The sequence below is a fragment of the Alligator mississippiensis genome, chromosome 1 (assembly GCF_030867095.1).
Source record: "Alligator mississippiensis isolate rAllMis1 chromosome 1, rAllMis1, whole genome shotgun sequence".
NCBI classification, from domain to species: Eukaryota; Metazoa; Chordata; order Crocodylia; family Alligatoridae; genus Alligator; species Alligator mississippiensis.
In genome coordinates, this window is record NC_081824.1 from 449,788,774 (window position 1) to 449,803,737 (window position 14,964).

Sequence of the window (14,964 nt, forward strand, 5' to 3'; positions counted from 1 at the left end):
GACGGCATCACCAACCTGGTGCGCGAGCTCTACCGTGGTTGCACCATGACAGTCCGCGCCACTGACGGGGAGACAGTGGAGATCCCCATCCGGTCAGGAGCGAGACAGGGCTGGGCCCCTCAGCCCCATCACATTTAACCTGGCCATGGAACTGCTCCTTCGAGCTGTGGCAGGCGGCCCCAGCGGGCTCGACCTCTACGGCCAGAAGTTGAGCCTCCTGGCCTACGCCTATGACCTCGTGCTCCTCACCCCCGACGCCACCCAGCTGCAACAGATGCCGGACATGAGGTCCGAGGCAGCCAGGTGGATGGGCCTGCGTTTTAACATTGCCAAGTGCGCTTCCCTGCACATCGACAGGAAGCAGAACAGCCGCGTCCTGGACTCCACCCTCATGATTCAGGGCCAGGCGATGCAGCACCTGCGCAACAGCGAGGCCTACTGCCACCTGGGGATGCCCACTGGCCACCGGGCCAGGCAGATGCCGGAGGAGACTATCAATGGCATCGTGCAGGACGCACGCAAACTGGACTCGTCCTTGCTGGCCCCCTGGCAGAAGATCGACGTGGTGAACACTTTCCTCATCCCCCGTGTCGCCTTCGTCCTGAGAGGCTCGGTGGTCCCCAAGACCCCCTCAAGAAGGCGGACACCTTCAGCAGCCGCCGGATCTCAAAGTGGCTGCACCTGCCGCTGAGGGCCAGCAATGAAGTCCTGCACATCCCCTGCCGGCAGGGGGGTGCCAATGTGCCCCGCATGGGAGACCTCGGTGAGATCGCCGTGGTCACCCACGCCTTCCGCCTCCTGACCTGCCCAGATGCAATGGTAAGTATCACTGCCACCAGCGCCCTGGAGACCGCCCGCAAGAGGATCAGCAGGCAACCCACCAGACATGACCTGGCCACCTTCCTGAGCGGCTCGCTGGAGGGCGAGTTCAGCCGAGACGGTGGGGACTTTGCCTCACTGTGGAGCCGAGCCTGCAACGCCACACGTCGCCTCGGGAAGCGCATCGGCTGCGCCTGGACCTGGACTGAGGAGTGCCGGGAGCTGGCAGTCTCCCTGCAGCCAGCCACGCACGCCGCCTCCGTGACCGTGACGCCCCGCACAAGGACCTTCCTGGAGAGGTTCCTGAAGGACGCTGTCCGCAACAAATACGCCAGCGACCTGAGGGCCAAACCTGTCCAGGGTAAGGTCTTCGATGTCACCTCGAAGTGGGACGCCAGCAACCACTTCACGCCTAGAGGGAGCTTCACGCGCTTCGCGGACTGGCGCTTCCTCCACCGCGCCCGCCTCAACTGCCTGCCTCTCAACGGGGCCGTCCGCTTCGGCCACCGGGACAAGAGGTGCCGACGGTGCGGCTACGCGGCCGAGACCCTCCCCCACGTGCTGTGCAGCTGCAAGCCGCACGCCAGGGCCTGGCAGCTCCGCCACAACGCTGTCCAGGACCGGCTGGTGAGGGCCACCCCAGCCGCAGCAGGGCAGGTCTATGTCAACTGCACTGTCCCGGGCTGCGAGAGCCAGATGCGCCCCAACATCGTGATCACCGACGAGGAGGCCAAGAAGATCGTCATCGTGGACGTCACCATCCTGTTTGAGAACCGGCGCCAAGCCTTCACCGATGCCCGGGCTCGCAAGCGGGAGAAGTACGCCCCACTGGCCGACACCTTGAGGGGCCACGGCTACAACGTGACGGTCGACGCACTCATCATGGGAACGCTCGGAGCTTGGGACCCCAGTAACGAGAGCGTCCTGCGTGCCTGCTGCGTCTCCCGCCGTTACGCCAAGCTGATGCGCTGCCTCATGGTGTCCGACACCATCCGGTGGTCCCGCGACATTTACGTGGAGCACATCGTGGGCCACCGCCAATACAAGGACCCCACCAGGAAAACAGCCGCCGGACCAGACCCAGAGGGGACTGCCTGAAACCCCCCCCTCCCGCACCAGACGGACCTTCGCTTCAAGAGGATTCATCAACAACGGACGACGACCCAGCGCCACTTGAAGAGGACCCCTGCGATAGACTATATTTAGACTGAGACACTTTTTTCTCGGACCACTTCTTCCACCATTGCGGACCATTGTCACTGGTATGTGTGTTTCTATCCTCTTTTTCTCAGCGTTGTGAAACCCCCCACTCCCTTCACCCCCAGGCTTAGTTGGTTAACTTTGTATCGCATGTAACCTAGTTGCGTTCCCAACCTCACCCCCATCCTTCTATTGTTAGTCCCTCGCCCGGGCGCTCTGTATTTCCCTATCGGCTTTGTCATCTTCTTTGGATTTACAATCCTTAACATCTACTAATAAAAGTCAATCTGTTCTTATCAGTTTAATCGCTGATATGTCCTCGATGGGAGGACCGACGCATTAAACGCATTTTTTGGTGCCGGGAGCGGGCCTTGGAGCTTGCTCCAGCGCCTCCACGCATCAGCCCGGTATTGCAGTGCCTCCAGGCCCGGTGCCCGCTCCCCTTCTGGGAGAGCGCTGCCTTCCTCCTCTCTGGGTTCCAAAAGCAGCGGGGGCGGGGCCATGGCCCCTGGGTGGCCCCATAGGGAAGACCCTATGCAAAGGCCTGCTGCTGCTGGGCAGGCAGCACACTGACAGGGAGGGGAGCGAGCGAGCAAGCACCCTCCTGCTTGGCAGGCAGCACAGCCCCACCACCGCCTCCCGCCGGGGAGGCCGGGGCCCCGTGTGGGGCCCCAGGCCTGGGCAGGCAAGGGGTGTGGGCCGGGAGCCCGCTGCGGGACCGGAAGCAGCACCCGGAGGGTGGGTCGGGGAGGCCGGGGCCTTCCTGGCTACTGGCAGGCAGGCCTTGCAGCTTCTTTCCATGTCTCTTGCCCTCTGGCTTGGCCTGCAAGGCCGCTTAAGATGAGATGCTGCCTTTGTCGAGCTTTGTTGTTGCCGCTGCCGACCAAAGCCAGAGCAGTGGGGTGTGTGCAAGCGTGAGTCAAACGAAAGCAGTAGATGGAGACCAGGGCAAACGGAAGGAAGCCCAAGCCAAGCCAAGCCTGCAGAACAATGCTGCCAGCTAGTCAAGCGACCAGACCAAAACGCTGGCTTGCAACCATAGATGCTTCTCGATCAAGTCGTGGACGGGACGTCCTTCTCCCCCTGTACTCGGCCTCGGCTGGAGTACTGCGGTCAGTTTTGGGCTGGCTCCACAATTCAAAAAGGACGTGATGTGGAGAAGCTGGAGCGAGTCCGTCCAGAGAAGAGCCACGCCCACACAAGATCACAAGTCAGGGAAGCAGACCCAATGATGACAGGCTGAGAGCCCTGCCGGGGCTCTTGAGCCTGGATAAAGCCCAGGCTCGCTCGCTCAGGAGCGATCTGATGGCCACCTCCAAGTTGACCGCCAACCAGCAGCTGGGGGGACGTGTGTGTTCACCAGAGCGAGCGCCCCAAGCAAGGTGTAAGGTTCGACCTAGAAACTACTATGCAAAGCCTAAGCAAAAGTGAATGTTATGTGTCGAATGCCCATCTGCAATGATAAGGAGCAGACAGTCTTAGATAGAGGAAGCTTGAAAACAAAAAACAGAATCAGAGGCACTGGAACAAAGAGCTCATTATAATACTAAAAATCACACCCTGAAGCAGGGAAGATATATGCTAATGAAACATATATGTACGTTAACGAGATACACAGGTATAGAGACATGCTCAGTAAAGAACTCCTTGAGTCACTCCTTTATAACCAATTAGCAAACAAGGATGCTTATGAAGATTCAACCTCTGGTATATAAGGGGCGCAGTATTGAATATGTGTGTGCTTGTCTTGTGAAATTATTCCGCTTGCACCTTTTATTGCTAGCAATAAATCTTTTTTATACTTTCACCCCTGGTATCTTTATTGGCCTTTGCATACCGGGCACGAACCCAGACTTGAGCTGGGGCCTAACAAAGGGATGATGACCAGGTCGAACTGTCATCAACTAACTACTACAAGGCCATTTCAGGCTGGACAGGAGGAAGAATTTCTTTCCTGTCTGAGCCCCCAAGGCAAGGTCTGTCTGGAACAGCCTGCCGCCGGAGGTGGTTCGAGCACCTGCCTCCCTTGAACACCTTCAAGAGCAAATGGGATGCTTCTCTTGCTGGGATCCTATGACACCAGCAGACTTCCTTCCGGCCCTTTGGGCAGGGGGCTGGACGGACTCGATCTTCCGAGGTCTCTTCCAGCCCGAATGTCTACGAAATCGTCGAGTCGAGGAAGGAGCAGCACGCACCTGCCAGCCTCCGCCCGCCCGCAGGAGAGCCAGCCAGTCGCCAGGCCCCAGGACCGACCGACCGCTGCCACCCCCGCCACTGGGGCCGCCCCCAGCCCTGCTCGCCGGGCCCTCTGGGCTGCCAGCCCGGGGCACCCACTCCCCCTCCAGGTCTCGGCAGGTTATCGCTTCTTGGCCTCTTGAAGGCTCAGATCAGGTTGGCGGACAGGCCTCGGTCCAGCTGCTGCCTGGTCGGGCCTTGAGAGGATGGAGGCGGCGGCAATAGCGATGGCGGAGGCGACGGATGATATGCAGAGTGCAATGCAGATGATGGTGGAGACGGGAGTGGAGGAGAAAGGAGGTCGGGAGCAGCAACAGCAGAGGGAGAACCAGGAGATTGGAGGTGAAAGCGGCGGAAGAGGTGAGCGGACGGCGGAGGAGGAGGGGTGGACCAGAGTTCAGCGGAGAGGGACAACCCAGGCGGGAGCGGGGCGGGGTAGAAGACCCCTGAAGAGAGAGGAGCGTCGGCGGCGGAAGAGAGGCATCGGGAGGCCCCTGGGCAGGAGAAGGAGGCGGCGAGACCCGAGGAACCAGAGAAGCAAGATGGAGTTTGTGGAACAAAATGGAGGGTCAAAGTAACCCTGACTTTGGAGGGTTATAAAGGGAACAAGACTTTACGGCGCGGGGACTTCGTTACAAGTACTGTTTAGGACCCTGAAAGTGAATCCAAAGGACTTGGACTGCGTGGTGGCCTTTGATAGTAGGAGGGTCTGGAATCTAACTTTTGGAAATGAGGAATGCTATGCAGCCTTCTGGAAGGCGCATAAGGAGGAGTTAGGGCGGGGGGAATTGGAGGGGTTGATCTTTGATATGGGGCAGAAGGTGCGGGAGAGGATCCTGTATATTAAGATGTTTAGTGGTATGGTGAAGAGACAGGATATGAAATCTTGGCTAGAACAGAGGGTGCAGAGAGTACTGTTTGTGGAAAAGGAGTGTGACCAATGGGGGATTTGGATGGGGGCATGGAGGGCAAAGGTGGTTTTGCATGAGGAGGTGGGGAGCCCTGGGGCGGTTAAGCACTTGGCCTCAGCAGTGCAAGCTGGTCCTTGTAGAGGATATCCAACTTATTTTGACCAGCCCAAACTGTGTAACAGGTGCGGGCAAGCAGGGCACCTGGCAGCATTTTGTCGGTTGACAATTTGTTACCGGTGCAGGGGGATGGGACACACGGCCCAATTTGGTAAAGAGGGCTCTGTGTGTAAAGCTTGTGGGCAAGAGGGGCACGTTCAGCAAGCGTGTCCATCGTCCTATTCTAATAAAGTAGGGATGACGGGGCATCGAGAGGAGCAGAGGGGGAAGGAGGGAGGAATGGAGGAGGAGGAACAGCTGGGGGAGGAGAAGGAGGAGATGGTTGTGGAAGAAACACCAATGGGAGAGGAGGAGGTGGTGTTGGAGTTGGTGGAGGAGTCAGAGACAGAAGGGAAGGGGGGGGAGAGAACGAGAGGGGGGACATGGTCAGACAAATGAAAGAGAAGGGGTGGGCAGAGCAAATGGAGGAGATGGAGGCAACTGAACAAGGGAAGGAAGGGGGTTTAAAGAAAAGGAAGAAACGGGGGGGGAGAAAGGGGGGAAGAAGTTGGGGTTGCAAACTGAGGGAAAGGGTGGGAGGGAAAAAGGGAAGGAAAAAGGCGGGGGGGAAGGGGGAAGGGATTGGGATTTCTAAGCCCAGGAGCGGTGGAGGGCCTGGTGGAAGCAACTGGAATATGGAGGAAGGGGGTAGAGTCATCAGTAGAGTCACTGGAGAGTGGGAGTGGGGAAGAGGTGTAAGGGGGGGGGAAGGTGTGGTTTAATGATGATTTCAATGGAAGGGGCCTCTTGTGTTTGTTCATTAAATGTGAGGAGTTTGTGGTCAAGGAAAAGGTGGGAAAGAGTGGGAGGGTATTTGAGGGCATTAAGGGCTGATATTATTTGTCTACAAGAATGTGGGATTGGGTGGGATGAGGGTTATAGGATGGTGCAGAGAAGATGGGCTAAGGGGAAATCATGGTGGGCTGGGGCAGGGGGGAAATAAGGCTGCAGGGGTGGGAATTTTAGTTGACAAGACGCAGGTGAGGGTAATTGGGGTGGAGGTGCTAATGGAAGGGCATTTGCAACACATGAGGATGGAGGTGGGGGGGAAGAGGTGGGGGTGTTTAATGTCTATGCACTGGTGGTGAAGGCAGAGAGGAGGGAATTTTTTCGGAGATTGGTGATACGTGAGGGAGGGGGTGGGAAGAAGGTTTTTGTAGGGGATTTCAAATATATTATTGAGAAAGGAGATAGGGAAGGGGGGGTTGGGGGGGATGTTTGGAGCACAGGGAGGTGTTTGGGGAATTGGATTGGGGAAGAGGGGCTGGTGGATGTCTGGAGGGGGGAGCAGGTGGGAATGAGGATGGATCGGGGGGGAAGAGGGTTTCACAAATTGATTTTGTGTTTCGGAGGGGGTTGGGGTGGAAGGGAAGGAGGTGGTGGAAGTGGGTTTTAGCGATCATAAAATGGTGAGGGTAGAGTTACAGGTTGGGGGAGGGAGTGGGAGAGGAAGGGGGGTGTGGAAGTTTACTTCAAGGATGTTGGAAGACGAACAGGTGTGTGGGGCATTTGGGAGGGAATATAAGGGGTGGAAGACAAGGAGGATGCTTTTTAAGTGGCATTGGGAATGGTGGAGGGTTACAAAGGAGAAGATTAGGAGTTGGTTTATTTGGGTTGGGAAGCGGAAAGGGTGGGAGAAGAGGAGGGAATTGGGGAGGTTGCAGGGAAGGGTGCAGAGGTTGATTTGGGAGGCGATTGGGGGGGGGAAGGAGGTGAAGCGGGAGTTGGGGGAGGCGAAGCAGGCGGTGGAGGATTGGTTTCGGGAGAGGGAGCAGGAGAGGATGTTTTTAGCAAGGGCACCGTGGGTGGGGGAGGGGGAGGAATGGGGGAGGTATTTTGTGGAAAGGGTGAAGAAGGGAAGTGGGGGCAGTGGTGACCGGGGAGGGGGTGCGGGTAGAGAAGCAAGGGGAGGTGTTGGAGGACTTGACAAGGTTCTATGAGGGGTTGTATAGTAGGCGGGAGGTGGATGAAGCAGTGGGGGAGAAGGTTTTGGGGGAGCTGGGAAGGAGGGTTCGGGAGCGGGCGGATTTGGAGAAGGATATAACGGGTGAGGAGGTAAGGGAGGTGTTAGGGAAGATGAAGAGGGGGAAGACGCCGGGTTTGGATGGACTGCCGACGGAGTTTTATGAGAGGTTTTGGGGGGTGGTGGGGGGGGAATGTGGTGGAGGCATTTCGGGAGATTATGGGGTCAGGGGTGGTGGGGTTGCTGTATAAAAAGGGGAATAGGGAGCTGCTACAGAACTGGAGGCCTATTACATTACTGAATGTAGATTATAAGTTATTTTCGAAAGTGTTGGCAATGAGGATGGGGAGGTGGTGGGGGAAGACCAGACACATGCAGTGAAGGGTAGGAGGATGGTGGATACACAGTGGGTGTGGAGGGATGTGTTGGAGTACGTGGGAGAGAGGGGGTGGAGGGTGGTGGTGGGTAGTGTAGATTTAGAGAAGGCCTATGATAGTTTGGAGCACAGGTTTTTGTTTGAGGTGTTGGGGTTTCCAGGGAAGTTTGTGGGATGGGTGAAAGCATTGTATAGGGGAGCATGGAGCAGAGTTTTGGTGAAGGGATTTTTGGGAGGGGAATTTAGGGTGGAGAGAGGGATGCGTCAGGGGTGCCCCCTGTCTCCGGGGCTCTTTGTGTGTGGCATTGAGCCCCTGGCGCAAAGGATGAGGAGGGATGGGAGGGTGAGGGGAATTCCGGTGCCGGGGGGAGGGGAGTTGAGAGTGAGTTTATATATGGACGACATGATGTTCATGGTGCGAGATGAGGGGTCGTTGAGGAGGGAGGTGGAAGGAATTCGGGAGTATGGGGAGGCGGCGGTGCCATGGGTGAATAAGGGGAAGAGTAGTTTGTTGGCAGTGGGGGAATGGAGGGGGTTGGAGGAGGAAGGGTGGTGTGTGGAGAGGGAGGGGTTGAAGGTACTGGGAGTGTATATGGATGTGAAGGGAAAGGGGGAACAGGTGTGGGAGGAGGTTGGAGGGAGGATGAGGAAAGTGGTCCCCCATAGCCCTACCAGGAAATTGTCATTTAGAGGGAAGGTGGGGGTTATTAAGCAGGTGCTGTTGCTGACAATTCTGTTCGTGGCAATGGTGTACCTGTCCACTTGGTTGCAGGTGAGGCAGGTACATAGGGAGGAGTGTCTCTTCTTCTGGGGTGGGAAGGTGAAGAGGGTGGCGAGGAGGGAGATATATAAGGGGGAGGACTTGGGAGGGTGGGGAGTACCGGAATTAGAGGTTTTTTTGTATGTGCATTTTTGGAAAGGGGTGGTAAGAGTTGCGGGGCTGGAGGGGAGGAAAGTTGGGGCATTACGTAGGTATTGGGCGGGAAGGTATTTGAGAAGGTTGGGGTTATATGGGGGGAGGTGGATGGGGTTGTGGGCTGAGAGACTGGCAAGGTGGTATATGCAGGGGTGGGGTTTCTTGAGGGCAAAGGGGTTGGAGGGTTTAGGGTGTAAGGGATCGAGGGAAGCAAAACGGGTATGGAGGGAAATTAGAGGGAGAGATGGGATGGCGGACATAGGGGAATTGACGTGGGGACAGGTGGGGAAAGGGATAGTGGGAAAGAGGTAGAAGGGGGAGCACAAGGATTTTGCGTGGCGGGTGGTGAGAAGGGTATTACCAGTGAGGGTGGAGCAGAGGAAATGGGGGTTGGTAAGGTTGGGGAAGTGTCTGAGAGAACTGTGCAGGAGGGAGGAGACGGTGTTTCATGTATTATGGGAATGTTCATTTGCTCAGAGGGTTTGGAAACGGGTGGCGGGGTTTTGTAAGGCAATAGGATGGGGGGAATGTGTGAGTTACGAGGGAGCGGTGTATGGACTGGTGAGGGGTAAAGTAAGGGAACAGGAAGTTTGGGTGTTATTATTGTGTACACGGGTTGCAGTGTGGAAGACAAGGTGTTTATTGGTTCAGAAGGGGCTTTGCTTTATGTCACAGGAGTGTGTTTATTTGGCATATGCAGAGGTGGGGTACTATAAGAATAAAGGGGAAGGGGAGTGGGAAGGTGTTGATTGGGGGAAATTTTTTGAATAGGAGGAAGGGAGGGGAAGGAAGGAGAAGAGAAACAAGGTTATTTCTTGTGTTAGGTCTTGGAAAGTGAGATGGAGTCGGAGGTGGGAGGGTTTGTTGCAGGGGGGGGAGAAGTGTTTCTTTGGGTGTTTAAGAAATTTCTGATGGTAGGGGGTGAATGGTTCTGTTTGGAGATTTGACGTGGGAAAGCTGGTGTTTTTGTTGTTGGTGGTGATGCTTTTATGATTTTGATACCTTGTTATTAATAAAAAAAAAAAATCTGTTCTTATCAGTTTAATCGCTGATACATCTTCGATGTGTGGCCTCTAGAAGGCCCTGATCTGAGCGCCGGGGAAGACAGAGGGTACAGCGGTGCAGAGAGAGATGGCAGTTGCGAAGGCGAGGTCCAATATGCAGATCAGGATGCAAATGATGGCAGAGACGAGAGCTCAGGAGCAGTGACAGCGATGGGCGAACCAGATCGGCGGAAGGAACGACGGAGGTGGTGAGCGAACAGCGGAGGAGGAGGAGGAAGGGTGGACCCATGTGCAGCGGAAAGGGAAGGCCCAAGAGGGAGCGGGGGGCAGAAGACCCCCGAAGAGAGAGGAGCGTCAACAGCGGAAGGGAGTCGTCGGGAGGCAGCAGGAGTGGCGGACCCTGAAGAGGAAGAAAATGGAGGCCAACAGACAAAATGGAGGGTGAAGGTAACCCTCACTGTTGAGGGGTATAAGGGAAACAAGACTCTGAGGCGTGGAGACTTTATGGCTGAGGTCCTCTTTAGGACCCCCAAAGTGAATCCGAGGGACTTGCACTGCGTGGTGCCCTTCGACAACAGGAAGGTCTGGAAGGTGACTTTTGAAAATGAGAAATGTTATGCTGCCTTTTGGAAGGCGCGTGAGGCGGCACTGGAAGGAGGGGAGCTGGAGGGGTTGGTGTTTGATATGGGGGGGACGGCACAGGAGAGAGTGCTGTATATTAAGATGTTTACGGACATGTTGGATAAGGACGACGTGAGAAGATGGTTGGAGCAGAGGGTGGAGAGAGTGACGTTTGTGGAAAAAGTGTGATCGGTGGGGGGTTTGGATGGGGGCATGGAGGGCGAAGGTGGTGCTCCATGAGGTGGTGGGGAGCCCTGGGGCGGTTAAGCACTTGGCTTCGGCAGTGCAAGTTGGGCCGTGTAGGGGATATGTGGTCTATCATGACCAGCCCAAGCTGTGCAATAGGTGCGGGCAAGAGGGGCACCTGGCGGCGTTCTGCCGACTTAGGGTGTGTTATCGCTGCAGGGGGCTGGGGCACACAGCTCAATTCTGCAAGGAGAGCTTTGTGTGTAAGGGTTGCGGGCAGGAGGGGCACATACAGCAGACATGCCCCTCGTCCTATGCAAATCGAGTGCGGATGGCGGGGCATTGTGAGGGGGGAGGGGGAGGAGAGAGAAATGGAGGAGGAGGAACAGATGGGTGTGCCAGAGGAGGGAGGAGAGATGTTTGTGGAGGAAAGACCTGGGGAGGAGGAGAGTAAAGAGGAGATCGAAGAGGCAGTCATGGGGCTGGTGGAGGAAGAGGTTTTGGAGATGAAAGAACAGAAGGGGGACGAGGGAAAGGGGGGGGATGCGGCGTTGCGACATTTGAGGGGTATGGTGGCGGAGTTGGAAATGGAACAAACAGTGGGACAAAACGGGTCAAACATAAGGGAAGGGGTGGGCAGAGCAACTGGAGGAGATGGAGGCAATTGAACAAAGGCAGGGAGGGAGTCTGAAGAAAAGGAAGAAACAAGGCAGGGAGGAAAGGGGGAAGAAGAAGGTGGGGGTGCAAACTGAGGGTAGAAAGGAAGAAGGGAAGGGGAAAGAGAAAGAGGAGAGGGAGGAAAGTTTGGGATTTCTGAGCCCGGAGGAGGAGTCAGAGGAGAGTTCGGAATCAGTGGAAGATGAACCTGGGGGTGGGGAAGGAAGGGATGCAAAATCTAAAATGAAAGATGATGGAAGAAGAATTAGAGATGTGTGTTCTTGGGAGGAGAGTAGATTGGAATGGGAGAGGCAGCGATTGCGTAAAGGTTGGAGAAAAGTGCCAAGAGTGATGAAGTGTGGGGAGTCGAGTCGAAAGTAAAACGGGTAAGCGGAAGGTTGTGTTTGGAAAATGAGAAGAGAACAGAAAATGATAATGGGGATTAAGTTAAGTATTAATGTGCGGGGATGAAATGACGGATTGAAGGGGTGTAGGTATGTAAAGGGTGCGGGTGAATGTTGTTATTTTGAGTTGTGAAGTGGGAAAGATGGTGTTTTTGTCATTTGTGACAAAAGTCTTGTGTTTTTGATACTTGGTATTAATAAAATAAAAATCTGTTATCAGTTTAATCGCTGATACGTCCTCGATGTGAGGACCGATGCATTAAACACATTTTTGGTGCCAGGGTCAGGCCTCGGAGCTTGCTCCAGCCCCTCCACGCATCGGCCCGGTATTGCACTGCCTCCGGGCCCGGTGCCTGCTCCCCTTCTGGGGGAGCACCACCTTCCTCCTCTCTGGGTTCAAAAGCAGTGGCAGCAGCAGCATGGGCAGGGCTGTGGCCCCTGGGTGGCCCCAGGGGGCAGACCCTATGCAAAAGGCTGCCGCTGCCAGGCAGCCAGCACACTGGCAGGGGAGGGAGCGAGCGTGCGCGCGCCCTCCCGCTCAGCAGGCAGCGCAGCCCCGCCACCACCTGCCAGGGGGAGGCTGGGGCCCCGCCCGGGGCCACAGGGCCTGGGCAGGCAGGGGGGTGCGGGCCAGGAGCCCGCTGGGGCCCGCTGCGGGCCCGGAAGCGGTGCCCGGATGGTAGGTCGGGGAGGCCAGGACCTTCCTGGCTACTGGCAGGCAGGCCTTGCAGCCTCCGTCTGCATCAGCCTGCAAGGCCACTTAAGACCAGACACTGCCTTCGTCGAGTGTCGCTGTCATCGCCACCGCCCAAAGCCAGAGGGAGTGGTGGGGCGCGTGCAAGCGCAAGTCAAATGAAAGCAGTAGACGGAGACCGGGGCAAACAGAAGGAAGGAAGCCCGAGCTGAGTCGAGTCGTGTCTGCAGCGCAATGCTGCCAGCTAGGCAAGCAACCCAAATGCTGGCTTGCATCCAGAGATGCTTCTTGAGCAAATCCCGGGCGGGCGGGACGTCCTTCTCCCCTTGTACTCCGCCTCGGCTGGAGTGCTGCATCCAGTTTTGGGCTGGCTCCACAATTCAAAAAGGACGGGCGTGATGTGGAGAAGCTGGAGAGAGTCCGTCCAGAGAAGAGCCACGCGCCCACCGCGCACGATCACAGGTCAGGGAAGCAGACCCTATGATGACAGGCTGAGAGCCCTGCCTGGGGCTCTTGAGCCTGCATAAAGCCCAGGCTCGCTCACTCGCTCGGGGGTGATCTGATGGCCACCTCTAAGTTGACCGCCAACCAGTAGCTGGGGGAACGCGTTTGTTCACCAGAGCGAGCGAGCGCGCGCCCCAGGGAAGGGAAGGGAAGGGAGGACGACCCGGTAGAACCATCATCAACTAACTACTACAAGGCTATTTCAGGCTGGACAGGAGGAAGAATTGCTTTTCTGTCCGAGCCCCCAAGGCAAGGTCTATCGGGAACAGCCTGCCACCGGAGGTGGTTCGGTTCGAGCGCCTACCTCCCTTGAACCCCTTCAAGAGCAAACGGGATGCTTCTCTTGCTGGGATCCACTGACCCCAGCGGCCTTCCTTCCAGCTGGCCCTTTGGGCAGGGGGCTGGACGGACTCGATGATCTTCCGAGGTCCCTTCCAGTTCGAACGTCTATGAAATCGTCAAGTCGAGTAGAGGAAGGAGCAGCACGCATCTGCCAGCCAGTCCCGCCCACCCGCACAGTGGCTTTCCCGCCCGCAGGAGAAAGAGCCAGCCAGTTGCTCAGTCGCCAGGCTCCGAGACCGACCACCGCCACCCCGCCGCCAGGGCCGCCCCCTGCCCTGCTTGCCAGGCCCTCTGGGCCACCGGCCCAGGGCGCCCACTCCCCCTCCACCGTTGGGCAGGTTATCGCTTCTCGGCCTCTTGAAGGCTCAGATCGGGTTGGCGGACGGGCCTAGGTCCGGCCGCTGCCTGGTCAGGCCTCGAGAGGCCAGGAGTCAGGAGCGGAGATGGCGGAGCAGGCGAAGAGAGCAGTGAAGGAAAGGGCGAGGCGGATGGAGATCAGTGAGCAGAGGACACTGGAGAGGACGGAGGTTGGTGAAGAGCGGAGATTGGAGGAGATGGAGGTTGGTGAGCAGAGGACATCAGAGGAGGTGGAGGTCGGGGAGCAGAGGAGAGTGGAAAGGAGGCAACGAGGTCCGGGAGAGAGCGGGGGGAGCGGTCATACCATCGGAGGAGGTGAGCAGAACAACGAAGGAGGTGAGCAGTCGGCAGCAGCGGAGGTTTGGAGTGTTGTAGGACGTCGGGGGAAGGTTCAGCTGGGAGTGGGGGGGAAGACCCCTGAAGAAGGCGGATCGGCAGGAGCGGCAGCAACAGAGGGCGGTCGGAGGAAAGAGACCAGGCAGGAGGAGGCGGCAGCAGGGACAGCGAAAGCGGCGGGTGCAGAGAGAGAAGAGGACAAGCGAAGGAGGGATGTTCGCTGGAAAGTGAAAGTGACTCTGGAGCAGGAAGGATTTCAAGGAGCAAAGACTTTGAGCCAGTGGGACTCTGTCTAAAATCTTATTGGGAGTTTTGAAGGTGCAACTGGTGGACTTAGTCTGTGTACTAGCATTTGATAATTATCGCGAGTGGCACGTGTCTTTTTGGAGTGCAAAAGCGTATAATGCTTTTTGGGAGGCCCACGGAGTGGCTGTGGAACGGGGAGAGCTGGGGGGGGCTAAGGTTTGAGGTGGGCCAGAGGACGAGAGAGCGTGTGGTGTACATAAAGATGTATACAGATATGGTGGAAGAGGGGGATGTGGTGAACTGGTTAGAGGGTAGGGTGCAGCGGGTGAAAACAGTGAAGAAATGTTTTGACTGGTGGAGGGTTTGGACAGGGGGGTGGAGGGCATGAGTTATTTTGCATGAAGAAGTGGGGAATCTGGGGGGTATGAAGCGCCTGTTACCAGTTGTAAGGATGGGGATGCACAAGGGCTATATTATGTACGATGACCAGCCAAAGCTGTGTAGTAGGTTGGGGGGGGGGCACCTGGCAGCATTTTGTGCGTTAACGATTTGTTTTCAGTGTAGGGGGATGGGACATAGGGCACAATTTTGCATGGAGAAAATGGGTGTAAGCAAGAGGGGCACTTTCAGTGAGATTGCCCCTTCTCATATGCAAATAGAGAGTGCAGGTACGAGAAGACCGGGGGGGGGAAACAGGGGGAGAGGTGGAACAAGGGGATGGGGAACACCTGGAAGGGAGGGCAGGGAGGGAGAGGTTGGTAGAAATGGCAAAATGAGGGGATGGAGGAGGAAGAACTGATAATAGAGGAAACACCTGAGGGGGAGGGAGGACGAGGACAAGCCATTGAAGAAGCAGTACTGGGGTTACTGGAAGAAGAATTGGAAGGAGAAAAGAAGGAGCAGAAGGGAGAGGAGGAAGGTGGGGCAGAAGCCTTAAAACAGCTGAGAGGGATGGTGGAGTGTTTGGGGGAAGTGGAAACATCTGAAGGAGGGAGTTGGACAGAGGAAATGGAAGCCCTGGAACAAGGACAAGAAGG

At 56.7% G+C, this 14,964-nt stretch overlaps 1 non-coding gene and 1 pseudogene across 1 annotated transcript; both read left to right on the forward strand.

Moving 5' to 3' along the window:
- Positions 1 to 2,284: 2,284 nt before the first annotated feature.
- LOC132247899 (U2 spliceosomal RNA) lies at positions 2,285 to 2,460 on the forward strand (annotated as a pseudogene).
- Positions 2,461 to 11,623: 9,163 nt separating this feature from the next.
- LOC132247906 (U2 spliceosomal RNA) lies at positions 11,624 to 11,808 on the forward strand. The gene has a single exon (XR_009459302.1). It is a non-coding gene; the product is annotated as a U2 spliceosomal RNA (small nuclear RNA).
- Positions 11,809 to 14,964: the final 3,156 nt, after the last annotated feature.